The sequence below is a fragment of the Phyllobates terribilis genome, unplaced genomic scaffold (genome assembly GCF_046119375.1).
Source record: "Phyllobates terribilis strain yellow unplaced genomic scaffold, ASM4611937v1 Scaffold_3__8_contigs__length_932513732, whole genome shotgun sequence".
Lineage (NCBI taxonomy): Eukaryota > Metazoa > Chordata > Amphibia > Anura > Dendrobatidae > Phyllobates > Phyllobates terribilis.
This window is the reverse complement of record NW_027362763.1, coordinates 429,764,637-429,779,989: the sequence shown is the minus strand read 5'-3', so window position 1 is coordinate 429,779,989 and position 15,353 is coordinate 429,764,637.

Here is a 15,353-nt window from a genome sequence, read left to right as displayed (position 1 = left end):
GTGGGACTTGTTCTATTAATCCATCCATACAGAGCTCCATCAGATTGCATATTCAATATCATTTTTTTCTGCATCTAGCTCTGAAAAAATATTTCGGCTTCTAGCAGTGTGTGGTACTTGTTCTATTAGTCCATCTATACTGACCTCCATCAGGTTGCAAATTTAATATAATTGTTTTCTGCATCTAGCTCTGAAATTTTTTTTCGGCTTCTAGCAGTGTGTGCGACTTGTTCTATTAGTCCATCTATACTGACCTCCATCAGGTTGCAAATTCAATATAATTTTTTTCTGCATCGAGCTCTGAAAAAATATTTCAGCTTCTAGCAGTGTGTGGGACTTGTTCTATTAGTATATCTATACTGACCTCCATCAGGTTGCAAATTCAATATAATTTTTTTCTGCATCGAGCTCTGAAAAAATATTTCGGCTTCTAGCAATGTGTGGGACTTGTTCTATTAGTCCATCTATACTGACCTGCATCAGGTTGCAAATTCAATATAATTTTTTTCTGCATCAAGCTCTGAAAAAATATTTCAGCTTCTAGCAGTGTGTGGGACTTGTTCTATTAGTCCATCTATACTGACCTCCATCAGGTTGCAAATTTAATATAATTTTTTTCTGCATCTAGCTTTGAAAAAATATTTCGGCTTCTAGCAGTGTGTTGGACTTGTTCTATTAGTCCATCTTTACTGACCTCCATCAGGTTGCAAATTTAATATATTTTTTTCTGCATCTAGCTCTGAAAAAATATTTCAGCTTCTAGCAGTGGGTGGGACTTGTTCTATTAGTCCATCTATACTGACCTCCATCAGGTTGCAAATTCAATATAATTTTTTTTTGCATCGAGCTCTGAAAAAAAATTTCAACTTCTAGCAGTGTGTGGGACTTGTTCTATTAGTCCATCTATACTGACCTCCATCAGGTTGCAAATTCAATATAATTTTTTTCAGCATCGAGCTCTGAAAAAATATTTCAGCTTCTAGCAGTGTGTAAGACTTCTTCTATTAGTCCATCTATACTGACCTCCATCAGGTTGCAAATTCAATATAATTTTTTTCTGCATCGAGCTCTGAAAAAATATTTCAGCTTCTAGCAGTGTGTGGGACTTGTTCTATTCGTCCATCTATACTGACCTCCATCAGGTTGCAAATTCAATATAAATTTTTCTGCATCTAGCTCTGAAAAAATATTTCGGCTTCTAGCAGTGTGTGATAATTGTTCTATTAGTCCATCTATACTGACCTCCATCAGGTTGCAAATTTAATATAATTTTTTTCTGCATCCAGCTCTGAAATTTTTTTTCGGCTTCTAGCAGTGTGTGGGACTTTTTCTATTAGTCCGTTTATACTGACCTCCATCAGGTTGCAAATTCAATATAATTTTTTTCTGCATCGAGCTCTGAAAAAATATTTCAGCTTCTAGCAGTGTGTGGGACTTGTTCTATTAGTCTATTTATACTGACCTCCATCAGGTTGCAAATTCAATATAATTTTTTTCTGCATCGAGCTCTGAAAAAATATTTCGGCTTCTAGCAATGTGTGGGACTTGTTCTATTAGTCCATCTATACTGACCTCCATCAGGTTGCAAATTCAAAATAATTTTTTTCTGCATCAAGCTCTGAAAAAATATTTCAGCTTCTAGCAGTGTGTCTGACTTGTTCTATTAGTCCATCTATACTGACCTCCATCAGGTTGCAAATTCAATATAATTTTTTTCTGCATCTAGCTTTGAAAAAATATTTTGGCTTCTAGCAGTGTGTTGGACTTGTTCTATTAGTCCATCTATACTGACCTCCATCAGGTTGCAAATTCAAAATAATTTTTTTCTGCATCAAGCTCTGAAAAAATATTTCAGCTTCTAGCAGTGTGTCTGACTTGTTCTATTAGTCCATCTATACTGACCTCCATCAGGTTGCAAATTCAATATAATTTTTTTCTGCATCTAGCTTTGAAAAAATATTTTGGCTTCTAGCAGTGTGTGGGACTTGTTCTATTAGTCTATCTATACTGACCTCCATCAGGTTGCAAATTCAATATAATTTTTTTCTGCATCGAGCTCTGAAAAAGTATTTCAGCTTCTAGCAGTGTGTGGGACTTGTTCTATTAGTCTATCTATACTGACCTCCATCAGGTTGCAAATTCAATATAATTTTTTTCTGCATCGAGCTCTGAAAAAATATTTCGGCTTCTAGCAGTGTGTGGGACTTGTTCTATTAGTCCATCTATACTGACCTCCATCAGGTTGCAAATTCAATATAATTTTTTTCTGCATCGAGCTCTGAAAAAATATTTCAGCTTCTAGCAGTGTGTGGGACTTGTTCTATTATTCCATCTATACTGACCTCCATCAGGTTGCAAATTCAATATAATTTTTTTCTGAATCGAGCTCTGAAAAAATATTTCGGCTTCTAGCAGTGTGTGGGACTTGTTCTATTAGTCCATCTATACTGACCTCCATCAGGTTGAAAATTCAATATAATTTTTTACTGCATCGAGCTCTGAAAAAATATTTCGGCTTCTAGCAATGTGTGGGACTTGTTCTATTAGTCCATCTGTACTGATCTCCAGCAGGTTGCAAATTCAATATAATTTTTTTCTGCATCTAGCTGTAAAAAAATATTTTGGCTTCTAGCAGTGTGTGGGACTTGTTCTATTAGTCCATCTATACTGACCTCCATCAGGTTGCAAATTCAATATAATTTTTTTCTGCATCGAACTCTGAAAAATAATTCATCTTCGAGCAGTGTGTGGGACTTGTTCTATTAGTCCATCTATACTGACCTCCATGAGATTGCAAATTCAATATAACTTTTTTCTGCATCTAGCTCTGAAAAAATATTTCGGCATCTAGCAATGTGTGGGAATTGTTCTATTAGTCCATCTATACTGACTTCCATCAGGATGCAAATTCAATATAATTTTTTTCCGCATCTAGCTCTGAAAAATTTTTTCGGCTTCTAGCAGAGTGTGGGACTTGTTCTATTAGTCCATCAATACTGACCTCCATCAGGTTGCAAATTCAATATAATTTTTTTCTGCATCTAGCTTTGAAAAAATATTTCGGCTTCTAGCAGTGTGTTGGACTTGTTCTATTCGTCCATCTATACTGACCTCCATCAGGTTGCAAATTCAATATAATTTTTTTCTGCATCTAGCTCTGAAAAAATATTTCAGCTTCTAGCAGTGGGTGGGACTTGTTCTATTAGTCCATCTATACTGGCCTCCAGCAGGTTGCAAATTCAATATAATTTTTTTCTGCATCTAGCTCTAAAAAAATATTTTGGCTTCTAGCAGTGTGTGGGACTTGTTCTATTAGTCCATCTATACTGACCTCCATCAGGTTGCAAATTCAATGTAATTTTTTTCTGCATCGAGCTCTGAAAAAATATTTCAGCTTCTAGCAGTGTGTGGGAATTGTTCTGTTAGTCCATCTATACTGACTTCCATCAGGTTGCAAATTCAATATAATTTTTTTCTGCATCTAGCTCTGAAAAAATATTTTGGCTTCTAGCAGTGTGTGGGACTTGTTCTATTAGTCCATCTATACTGACCTCCATCAGGTTGCAAATTCAATGTAATTTTTTTCTGCATCGAGCTCTGAAAAAATATTTCAGCTTCTGCCAGTGTGTGGGACTTGTTCTATTAGTCCATCAATACTGACCTCCATCAGCTTGCAAATTCAGTATAATATTTTTCAGCACTGAGCTCTGAAAAAATATTTCAGCTTCTAGCAGTGTGTGAGACTTGTTCTATTAGTCCATCTATACTGACCTCCATCAGTTTGCAAATTCAATATAATTTTTTTCTGCATCGAGCTCTGAAAAAATATTTCAGCTTCTAGCAGTGTGTGGGACTTGTTCTATTCATCCATCTATACTGACCTTCATCAGGATGCAAATTCAATATAATTTTTTTCTGCATCTAGCTCTGAAAAAATATTTTGGCTTCTAGCAGTGTGTGGGAATTGTTCTATTAGTCCATCTATACTGACCTCCATCAGGTTGCAAATTCAATATAATTTTTTTCTGCATCTAGCTCTGAAAAACATTTTGGCTTCTAGCAGTGTGTGGGACTTGTTCTAATAGTCCATCTATACTGACCTCCATCAGGTTGCAAATTCAATATAATTTTTTTCTGCATCTAGCTCTGAAAAAATATTTCAGCTTCTAGCAGTGTGTGGGACTTGTTCTATTAATCCATCCATACAGACCTCCATCAGGTTGCAAATTCAATATAATTTTTTTCTGCATCTAGCTCTGAAATTTTTTTTCGGCTTCTAGCAGTATGTTGGACTTGTTCTATTAGTCCATCTATACTGACCTCCATCAGGTTGCAAATTCAATATAATTTTTTTCTGCATCGAGCTCTGAAAAAATATTTCAGCTTCTAGCAGTGTGTGGGACTTGTTCTATTAGTCTATCTATACTGACCTCCATCAGGTTGCAAAGTCAATATAATTTTTTTCTGCATCGAGCTCTGAAAAAATATTTCGGCTTCTAGCAGTGTGTGGGACTTGTTCTATTAGTCCATCTATACTGACCTCCATCAGGTTGCAAATTCAATATAATTTTTTTCTGCATCGAGCTCTGAAAAAATATTTCAGCTTCTAGCAGTGTGTGGGACTTGTTCTATTAGTCCATTTATACTGACCTCCATCAGGTTGCAAATTCAATATAATCTTTTTATGCATCAAGCTCTGAAAAAATATTTCATATTCTTGCAGTGTGTGGGACTTGTTCTATTAGTCCATCTATACTGACCTCCATCAGGTTGCAAATTCAATATAATTTTTTTCTGCATCGAGCTCTGAAAAAATATTTCAGCTTCTAGCAGTGTGTGGGACTTGTTCTATTAATCCATCCATACAGACCTCCATCAGGTTGCAAATTCAATATAATTTTTTTCTGCATCTAGCTCTGAAATTTTTTTTCTGCTTCTAGCAGTATGTTGGACTTGTTCTATTAGTCCATCTATACTGACCTCCATCAGGTTGCAAATTCAATATAATTTTTTTCTGCATCGAGCTCTGAAAAAATATTTCAGCTTCTAGCAGTGTGTGGGACTTGTTCTATTAGTCTATCTATACTGACCTCCATCAGGTTGCAAAGTCAATATAATTTTTTTCTGCATCGAGCTCTGAAAAAATATTTCAGCTTCTAGCAGTGTTTGGGACTTGTTCTATTCGTCCATCTATACTGACCTCCATCAGGTTGCAAATTCAATATAATTTTTTTCTGCATCGAGCTCTGAAAAAATATTTCAGCTTCTAGCAGTGTGTGGGACTTGTTCTATTAGTCCATTTATACTGACCTCCATCAGGTTGCAAATTCAATATAATCTTTTTATGCATCAAGCTCTGAAAAAATATTTCATATTCTAGCAGTGTGTGGGACTTGTTCTATTAGTCCATCTATACTGACCTCCATCAGGTTGCAAATTCAATATAATTTTTTTCTGCATCGAGCTCTGAAAAAATATTTCAGCTTCTAGCAGTGTGTGGGACTTATTCTATTAATCCATCCATACAGACCTCCATCAGGTTGCAAATTCAATATAATTTTTTTCTGCATCTAGCTCTGAAATTTTTTTTCTGCTTATAGCAGTATGTTGGACTTGTTCTATTAGTCCATCTATACTGACCTCCATCAGGTTGCAAATTCAATATAATTTTTTTCTGCATCGAGCTCTGAAAAAATATTTCAGCTTCTAGCAGTGTGTGGGACTTGTTCTATTAGTCTATCTATACTGACCTCCATCAGGTTGCAAAGTCAATATAATTTTTTTCTGCATCGAGCTCTGAAAAAATATTTCAGCTTCTAGCAGTGTTTGGGACTTGTTCTATTCGTCCATCTATACTGACCTCCATCAGGTTGCAAATTCAATATAATTTTTTTCTGCATCGAGCTATGAAAAAATATTTCAGCTTCTAGCAGTGTGTGGGACTTGTTCTATTAATCCATCCATACAGAGCTCCATCAGATTGCAAATTCAATATCATTTTTTTCTGCATCTAGCTCTGAAAAAATATTTCGGCTTCTAGCAGTGTATGGTACTTGTTCTATTAGTCTATCTATACTGACCTCCATCAGGTTGCAAATTTAATATAATTTTTTTCTGCATCTAGCTCTGAAATTTTTTTTCGGCTTCTAGCAGTGTTTGGGACTTGTTCTATTAGTCCATCTATACTGACCTCCATCAGGTTGCAAATTCAATATAATTTTTTTCTACATCGAACTCTGAAAAATAATTCAGCTTCTATCAGTGTGTGGGACTTGTTCTATTAGTCCATCTATACTGACCTCCATGAGATTGCAAATTCAATATAACTTTTTTCTGCATCTAGCTCTGAAAAAATATTTCGGCATCTAGCAATGTGTGGGAATTGTTCTATTATTCCATCTATACTGACTTCCATCAGGTTGCAAATTCAATATAATTTTTTTCTGCATCTAGCTCTGAAAAATTTTTTCGGCTTCTAGCAGAGTGTGGGACTTGTTCTATTAGTCCATCTATACTGACCTCCATCAGGTTGCAAATTCATTATAATTTTTTTCTGCATCTAGCTTTGAAAAAATATTTCGGCTTCTAGCAGTGTGTTGGACTTGTTCTATTAGTCCATCTATACTGACCTACATCAGGTTGCAAATTCAATATAATTTTTTTCTGCATCTAGCTCTGAAAAAATATTTCAGCTTCTAGCAGTGGGTGGGACTTGTTCTATTAGTCCATCCATACTGACCTCCATCAGGTTGCAAATTCAATATAATTTTTTTCTGCATCGAGCTCTGAAAAAAATTTCAGCTTCTAGCAGTGTCTGGGACTTAGATATTAGTCCATCTATACTGACCTCCATCAGGTTGAAAATTGAATATAATTTTTTACTGCATCGAGCTCTGAAAAAATATTTCGGCTTCTAGCAGTGTGTGGGACTTGTTCTATTAGTCCATCTATACTGACCTCCAGCAGGTTGCAAATTCAATATAATTTTTTTCTGCATCGAGCTCTGAAAAAATATTTCAGCTTCTAGCAGTGTGTGGGACTTGTTCTATTAGTCCATCTATACTGACCTCCATCAGATTGCAAATTCAATATAACTTTTTTCTGCATCTAGCTCTGAAAAAATATTTCAGCATCTAGCAGTGTGTGGGAATTGTTCTATTAGTCCATCTATACTGACCTCCATCAGGTTGCAAATTCAATATAATTTTTTTCTGCATCGAGCTCTGAAAAAATATTTCAGCTTCTAGCAGTGTGTGGGACTTGTTCTATTAGTCTATCTATACTGACCTCCATCAGGTTGCAAAGTCAATATAATTTTTTTCTGCATCGAGCTCTGAAAAAATATTTCGGCTTCTAGCAGTGTGTGGGACTTGTTCTATTAGTCCATCTATACTGACCTCCATCAGGTTGCAAATTCAATATAATTTTTTTCTGCATCGAGCTCTGAAAAAATATTTCAGCTTCTAGCAGTGTGTGGGACTTGTTCTATTAGTCCATTTATACTGACCTCCATCAGGTTGCAAATTCAATATAATCTTTTTATGCATCAAGCTCTGAAAAAATATTTCATATTCTAGCAGTGTGTGGGACTTGTTCTATTAGTCCATCTATACTGACCTCCATCAGGTTGCAAATTCAATATAATTTTTTTCTGCATCGAGCTCTGAAAAAATATTTCAGCTTCTAGCAGTGTGTGGGACTTGTTCTATTAATCCATCCATACAGACCTCCATCAGGTTGCAAATTCAATATAATTTTTTTCTGCATCTAGCTCTGAAATTTTTTTTCTGCTTCTAGCAGTATGTTGGACTTGTTCTATTAGTCCATCTATACTGACCTCCATCAGGTTGCAAATTCAATATAATTTTTTTCTGCATCGAGCTCTGAAAAAATATTTCAGCTTCTAGCAGTGTGTGGGACTTGTTCTATTAGTCTATCTATACTGACCTCCATCAGGTTGCAAAGTCAATATAATTTTTTTCTGCATCGAGCTCTGAAAAAATATTTCAGCTTCTAGCAGTGTTTGGGACTTGTTCTATTCGTCCATCTATACTGACCTCCATCAGGTTGCAAATTCAATATAATTTTTTTCTGCATCGAGCTCTGAAAAAATATTTCAGCTTCTAGCAGTGTGTGGGACTTGTTCTATTAGTCCATTTATACTGACCTCCATCAGGTTGCAAATTCAATATAATCTTTTTATGCATCAAGCTCTGAAAAAATATTTCATATTCTAGCAGTGTGTGGGACTTGTTCTATTAGTCCATCTATACTGACCTCCATCAGGTTGCAAATTCAATATAATTTTTTTCTGCATCGAGCTCTGAAAAAATATTTCAGCTTCTAGCAGTGTGTGGGACTTGTTCTATTAATCCATCCATACAGACCTCCATCAGGTTGCAAATTCAATATAATTTTTTTCTGCATCTAGCTCTGAAATTTTTTTTCTGCTTCTAGCAGTATGTTGGACTTGTTCTATTAGTCCATCTATACTGACCTCCATCAGGTTGCAAATTCAATATAATTTTTTTCTGCATCGAGCTCTGAAAAAATATTTCAGCTTCTAGCAGTGTGTGGGACTTGTTCTATTAGTCTATCTACTGACCTCCATCAGGTTGCAAAGTAAATATAATTTTTTTCTGCATCGAGCTCAGAAAAAATATTTCAGCTTCTAGCAGTGTTTGGGACTTGTTCTATTCGTCCATCTATACTGACCTCCATCAGGTTGCAAATTCAATATAATTTTTTTCTGCATCGAGCTCTGAAAAAATATTTCAGCTTCTAGCAGTGTGTGGGACTTGTTCTATTAATCCATCCATACAGAGCTCCATCAGATTGCAAATTCAATATCATTTTTTTCTGCATCTAGCTCTGAAAAAATATTTCGGCTTCTAGCAGTGTATGGTACTTGTTCTATTAGTCTATCTATACTGACCTCCATCAGGTTGCAAATTTAATATAATTTTTTTCTGCATCTAGCTCTGAAATTTTTTTTCGGCTTCTAGCAGTGTTTGGGACTTGTTCTATTAGTCCATCTATACTGACCTCCATCAGGTTGCAAATTCAATATAATTTTTTTCTACATCGAACTCTGAAAAATAATTCAGCTTCTATCAGTGTGTGGGACTTGTTCTATTAGTCCATCTATACTGACCTCCATGAGATTGCAAATTCAATATAACTTTTTTCTGCATCTAGCTCTGAAAAAATATTTCGGCATCTAGCAATGTGTGGGAATTGTTCTATTAGTCCATCTATACTGACTTCCATCAGGTTGCAAATTCAATATAATTTTTTTCTGCATCTAGCTCTGAAAAATTTTTTCGGCTTCTAGCAGAGTGTGGGACTTGTTCTATTAGTCCATCTATACTGACCTCCATCAGGTTGCAAATTCATTATAATTTTTTTCTGCATCTAGCTTTGAAAAAATATTTCGGCTTCTAGCAGTGTGTTGGACTTGTTCTATTAGTCCATCTATACTGACCTACATCAGGTTGCAAATTCAATATAATTTTTTTCTGCATCTAGCTCTGAAAAAATATTTCAGCTTCTAGCAGTGGGTGGGACTTGTTCTATTAGTCCATCCATACTGACCTCCATCAGGTTGCAAATTCAATATAATTTTTTTCTGCATCGAGCTCTGAAAAAAATTTCAGCTTCTAGCAGTGTCTGGGACTTAGATATTAGTCCATCTATACTGACCTCCATCAGGTTGAAAATTGAATATAATTTTTTACTGCATCGAGCTCTGAAAAAATATTTCGGCTTCTAGCAGTGTGTGGGACTTGTTCTATTAGTCCATCTATACTGACCTCCAGCAGGTTGCAAATTCAATATAATTTTTTTCTGCATCGAGCTCTGAAAAAATATTTCAGCTTCTAGCAGTGTGTGGGACTTGTTCTATTAGTCCATCTATACTGACCTCCATCAGATTGCAAATTCAATATAACTTTTTTCTGCATCTAGCTCTGAAAAAATATTTCAGCATCTAGCAGTGTGTGGGAATTGTTCTATTAGTCCATCTATACTGACCTCCATCAGGTTGCAAATTCAATATAATTTTTTTCTGCATCGAGCTCTGAAAAAATATTTCAGCTTCTAGCAGTGTGTGGGACTTGTTCTATTAGTCTATCTATACTGACCTCCATCAGGTTGCAAAGTCAATATAATTTTTTTCTGCATCGAGCTCTGAAAAAATATTTCGGCTTCTAGCAGTGTGTGGGACTTGTTCTATTAGTCCATCTATACTGACCTCCATCAGGTTGCAAATTCAATATAATTTTTTTCTGCATCGAGCTCTGAAAAAATATTTCAGCTTCTAGCAGTGTGTGGGACTTGTTCTATTAGTCCATTTATACTGACCTCCATCAGGTTGCAAATTCAATATAATCTTTTTATGCATCAAGCTCTGAAAAAATATTTCAGATTCTAGCAGTGTGTGGGACTTGCTCTATTAGTCCATCTATACTGACCTCCATCAGGTTGCAAATTCAATATAATTTTTTTCTGCATCGAGATCTGAAAAAATATTTCAGCTTCTAGCAGTGTGTGGGACTTGTTCTATTAATCCATCCATACAGACCTCCATCAGGTTGCAAATTCAATATCATTTTTTTCTGCATCTAGCTCTGAAAAAATATTTCGGCTTCTAGCAGTGTGTGGTACTTGTGCTATTAGTCCATCTATACTGACCTCCATCAGATTGCAAATTCAATATAATTTTTTTCTGCATCTAGCTCTGAAATTTTTTTTCGGCTTCTAGCAGTGTGTGGGACTTGTTCTATTAGTCCATCTATACTGACCTCCATCAGGTTGCAAATTCAATATAATTTTTTTCTGCATCGAGCTCTGAAAAAATATTTCAGCTTCTAGCAGTGTGTGGGACTTGTTCTATTCGTCCATCTATACTGACCTCCATCAGGTTGCAAATTCAATATAAATTTTTCTGCATCTAGCTCTGAAAAAATATTTTGGCTTCTAGCAGTGTGTGGGACTTGTTCTATTAGTCCATCTATACTGACCTCCATCAGGTTGCAAATTCAATATAATTTTTTTCTGCATCTAGCTCTGAAAAAATATTTTGGCTTTTAGCAGTGTGTGGGACTTGTTCTATTAGTCTATCTATACTGACCTCCATCAGGTTGCAAATTAAATATAATTTTTTTCTGCATCGAGCTCTGAAAAAATATTTCAGCTTCTAGCAATGTGTGGGACTTGTTCTATTTGTCCATATATACTGACCTCCATCAGGTTGCAAATTCAAAATAAGTTTTTTCTGCATCAAGCTCTGAAAAAATATTTCAGCTTCTAGCAGTGTGTCGGACTTGTTCTATTAGTCCATCTATACTGACCTCCATCAGTTTGCAAATTCAATATAATTTTTTTCTGCATCTAGCTTTGAAAAAATATTTCGGCTTCTAGCAGTGTGTTGGACTTGTTCTATTAGTCCATCTATACTGACCTCCATCAGGTTGCAAATTCAAAATCATTTTTTTCTGCATCTAGCTCTGAAAAAATATTTCAGCTTCTAGCAGTGGGTGGGACTTGTTCTATTAGTCCATCTATACTGACCTCCATCAGGTTGCAAATTCAATATAATTTTTTTCTGCATCGAGCTCTGAAAAAAAATTTCAGCTTCTAGCAGTGTGTGGGACTTGTTCTATTAGTCCATCTATACTGACCTCCATCAGGTTGAAAATTCAATATAATTTTTTACTGCATCGAGCTCTGAAAAAATATTTCGGCTTCTAGCAGTGTGTGGGAATTATTCTATTAGTCCATCTATACTGACCTCCATCAGGTTGCAAATTCAATATAATTTTTTTCTGCATCTAGCTCTGAAAAACATTTGGCTTCTAGCAGTGTGTGGGACTTGTTCTATTAGTCCATCTATACTGACCTCCATCAGGTTGCAAATTCAATATAATTTTTTTCTGCATCGAGCTCTGAAAAAATATTTCAGCTTCTAGCAGTGTGTGGGACTTGTTCTATTAGTCTATCTATACTGACCTCCATCAGGTTGCAAATTCAATATAATTTTGTTCTGCATCGAGCTCTGAAAAAATATTTCAGCTTCTAGCAGTGTGTGGGACTTGTTCTATTAGTCTATCTATACTGACCTCCATCAGGTTGCAAATTCAATATAATTTTTTTCTGCATCGAGCTCTGAAAAAATATTTCGGCTTCTAGCAGTGTGTGGGACTTGTTCTATTAGTCCATCTATACTGACCTCCATCAGGTTGCAAATTCAATATAATTTTTTTCTGCATCGAGCTCTGAAAAAATATTTCAGCTTCTAGCAGTGTGTCGGACTTGTTCTATTAGTCCATCTATACTGACCTCCATCAGGTTGCAAATTCAATATAATTTCTTTCTAAATCGAGCTCTGAAAAAATATTTCGGCTTCTAGCAGTGTGTGGGACTTTTTCTATTAGTCCATCTATACTGACCTCCATCAGGTTGAAAATTCAATATAATTTTTTACTGCATCGAGCTCTGAAAAAATATTTCGGCTTCTAGCAATGTGTGGGACTTGTTCTATTAGTCCATCTATACTGACCTCCAGCAGGTTGCAAATTCAATATAATTTTTTTCTGCATCTAGCTGTAAAAAAATATTTTGGCTTCTAGCAGTGTGTGGGACTTGTTCTATTAGTCCATCTATACTGACCTCCTTCAGGTTGCAAATTCAATATAATTTTTTTCTGCATCGAACTCTGAAAAATAATTCAGCTTCTAGCAGTGTGTGGGACTTGTTCTATTAGTCCATCTATACTTACCTCCATGAGATTGCAAATTCAATATAACTTTTTTCTGCATCTAGCTCTGAAAAAATATTTCGGCATCTAGCAATGTGTGGGAATTGTTCTATTAGTCCATCTATACTGACTTCCATCAGGTTGCAAATTCAATATAATTTTTTTCTGCATCTAGCTCTGAAAAATTTTTTCGGCTTCTAGCCGAGTGTGGGACTTGTTCTATTAGTCCATCTATACTGACCTCCATCAGGTTGCAAATTCAATATCATTTTTTTCTGCATCTAGCTTTGAAAAAATATTTCGGCTTTTAGCAGTGTGTTGGACTTGTTCTATTAGTCCATCTATACTGACCTCCATCAGGTTGCAAATTCAATATAATTTTTTTCTGCATCTAGCTCTGAAAAAATATTTCAGCTTCTAGCAGTGGGTGGGACTTGTTCTATTAGTCCATCTATACTGACCTCCATCAGGTTGCAAATTCAATATAATTATTTTCTGCATCGAGCTCTGAAAAAAAATTTCAGCTTCTAGCAGTGTGTGGGATTTGTTCTATTAGTGCATCTATACTGACCTCCATCAGGTTGAAAATTCAATATAATTTTTTACTGCATCGAGCTCTGAAAAAATATTTCGGCTTCTAGCAGTGTGTGGGACTTGTTCTATTAGTCCATCTATACTGACCTCCAGCAGGTTGCAAATTCAATATAAATTTTTTCTGCATCTAGCTCTAAAAAAATATTTTGGCTTCTAGCAGTGTGTGGGACTTGTTCTATTAGTCCATCTATACTGACCTCCATTAGGTTGCAAATTCAATGTAATTTTTTTCTGCATCGAGCTCTGAAAAAATATTTCAGCTTCTAGCAGTGTGTGGGACTTGTTCTATTAGTCCATCTATACTGACCTCCATCAGATTGCAAATTCAATATAATTATTTTCAGCATCGAGCTCCGAAAAAATATTTCAGCTTCTAGCAGTGTGTGAGACTTGTTCTATTAGTCCATCTATACTGACCTCCATCAGTTTGCAAATTCAATATAATTTTTTTCTGCATCGAGCTCTGAAAAAATATTTCAGCTTCTAGCAGTGTGTCGGACTTGTTCTATTCATCCATCTATACTGACCTTCATCAGGTTGCAAATTCAATATAATTTATTTCTGCATCTAGCTCTGAAAAAATATTTTGGCTTCTAGCAGTGTGAGGAATTGTTCTATTAGTCCATCTACACTGACCTCCATCAGGTTGCAAATTCAATATAATTTTTTTCTGCATCTAGCTCTGAAAAACATTTTGGCTTCTAGCAGTGTGTGGGACTTGTTCTATTAGTCCATCTATACTGACCTCCATCAGTTTGCAAATTCAATATAATTTTTTTCTGCATCTAGCTTTGAAAAAATATTTCGGCTTCTAGCAGTGTGTTGGACTTGTTCTATTAGTCCATCTATACTGACCTCCACCAGGTTGCAAATTCAATATCATTTTTTTCTGCATCTAGCTCTGAAAAAATATTTCAGCTTCTAGCAGTGGGTGGGACTTGTTCTATTAGTCCATCTATACTGACCTCCATCAGGTTGCAAATTAAATATAATTTTTTTCTGCATCGAGCTCTGAAAAAATATTTCAGCTTCTAGCAATGTGTGGGACTTGTTCTATTAGTCCATATATACTGACCTCCATCAGGTTGCAAATTCAAAATAAGTTTTTTCTGCATCAAGCTCTGAAAAAATATTTCAGCTTCTAGCAGTGTGTCGGACTTGTTCTATTAGTCCATCTATACTGACCTCCATCAGTTTGCAAATTCAATATAATTTTTTTCTGCATCTAGCTTTGAAAAAATATTTCGGCTTCTAGCAGTGTGTTGGACTTGTTCTATTAGTCCATCTATACTGACCTCCATCAGGTTGCAAATTCAATATCATTTTTTTCTGCATCTAGCTCTGAAAAAATATTTCAGCTTGTAGCAGTGGGTGGGACTTGTTCTATTAGTCCATCTATACTGACCTCCATCAGGTTGCAAATTCAATATAATTTTTTTCTGCATCGAGCTCTGAAAAAAAATTTCAGCTTCTAGCAGTGTGTGGGACTTGTTCTATTAGTCCATCTATACTGACCTCCATCAGGTTGAAAATTCAATATAATTTTTTACTGCATCGAGCTCTGAAAAAATATTTCGGCTTCTAGCAGTGTGTGGGAATTATTCTATTAGTCCATCTATACTGACCTCCATCAGGTTGCAAATTCAATATAATTTTTTTCTGCATCTAGCTCTGAAAAACATTTGGCTTCTAGCAGTGTGTGGGACTTGTTCTATTAGTCCATCTATACTGACCTCCATCAGGTTGCAAATTCAATATAATTTTTTTCTGCATCGAGCTCTGAAAAAATATTTCAGCTTCTAGCAGTGTGTGGGACTTGTTCTATTAGTCTATCTATACTGACCTCCATCAGGTTGCAAATTCAATATAATTTTGTTCTGCATCGAGCTCTGAAAAAATATTTCAGCTTCTAGCAGTGTGTGGGACTTGTTCTATTAGTCTATCTATACTGACCTCCATCAGGTTGCAAATTCAATATAATTTTTTTCTGCATCGAGCTCTG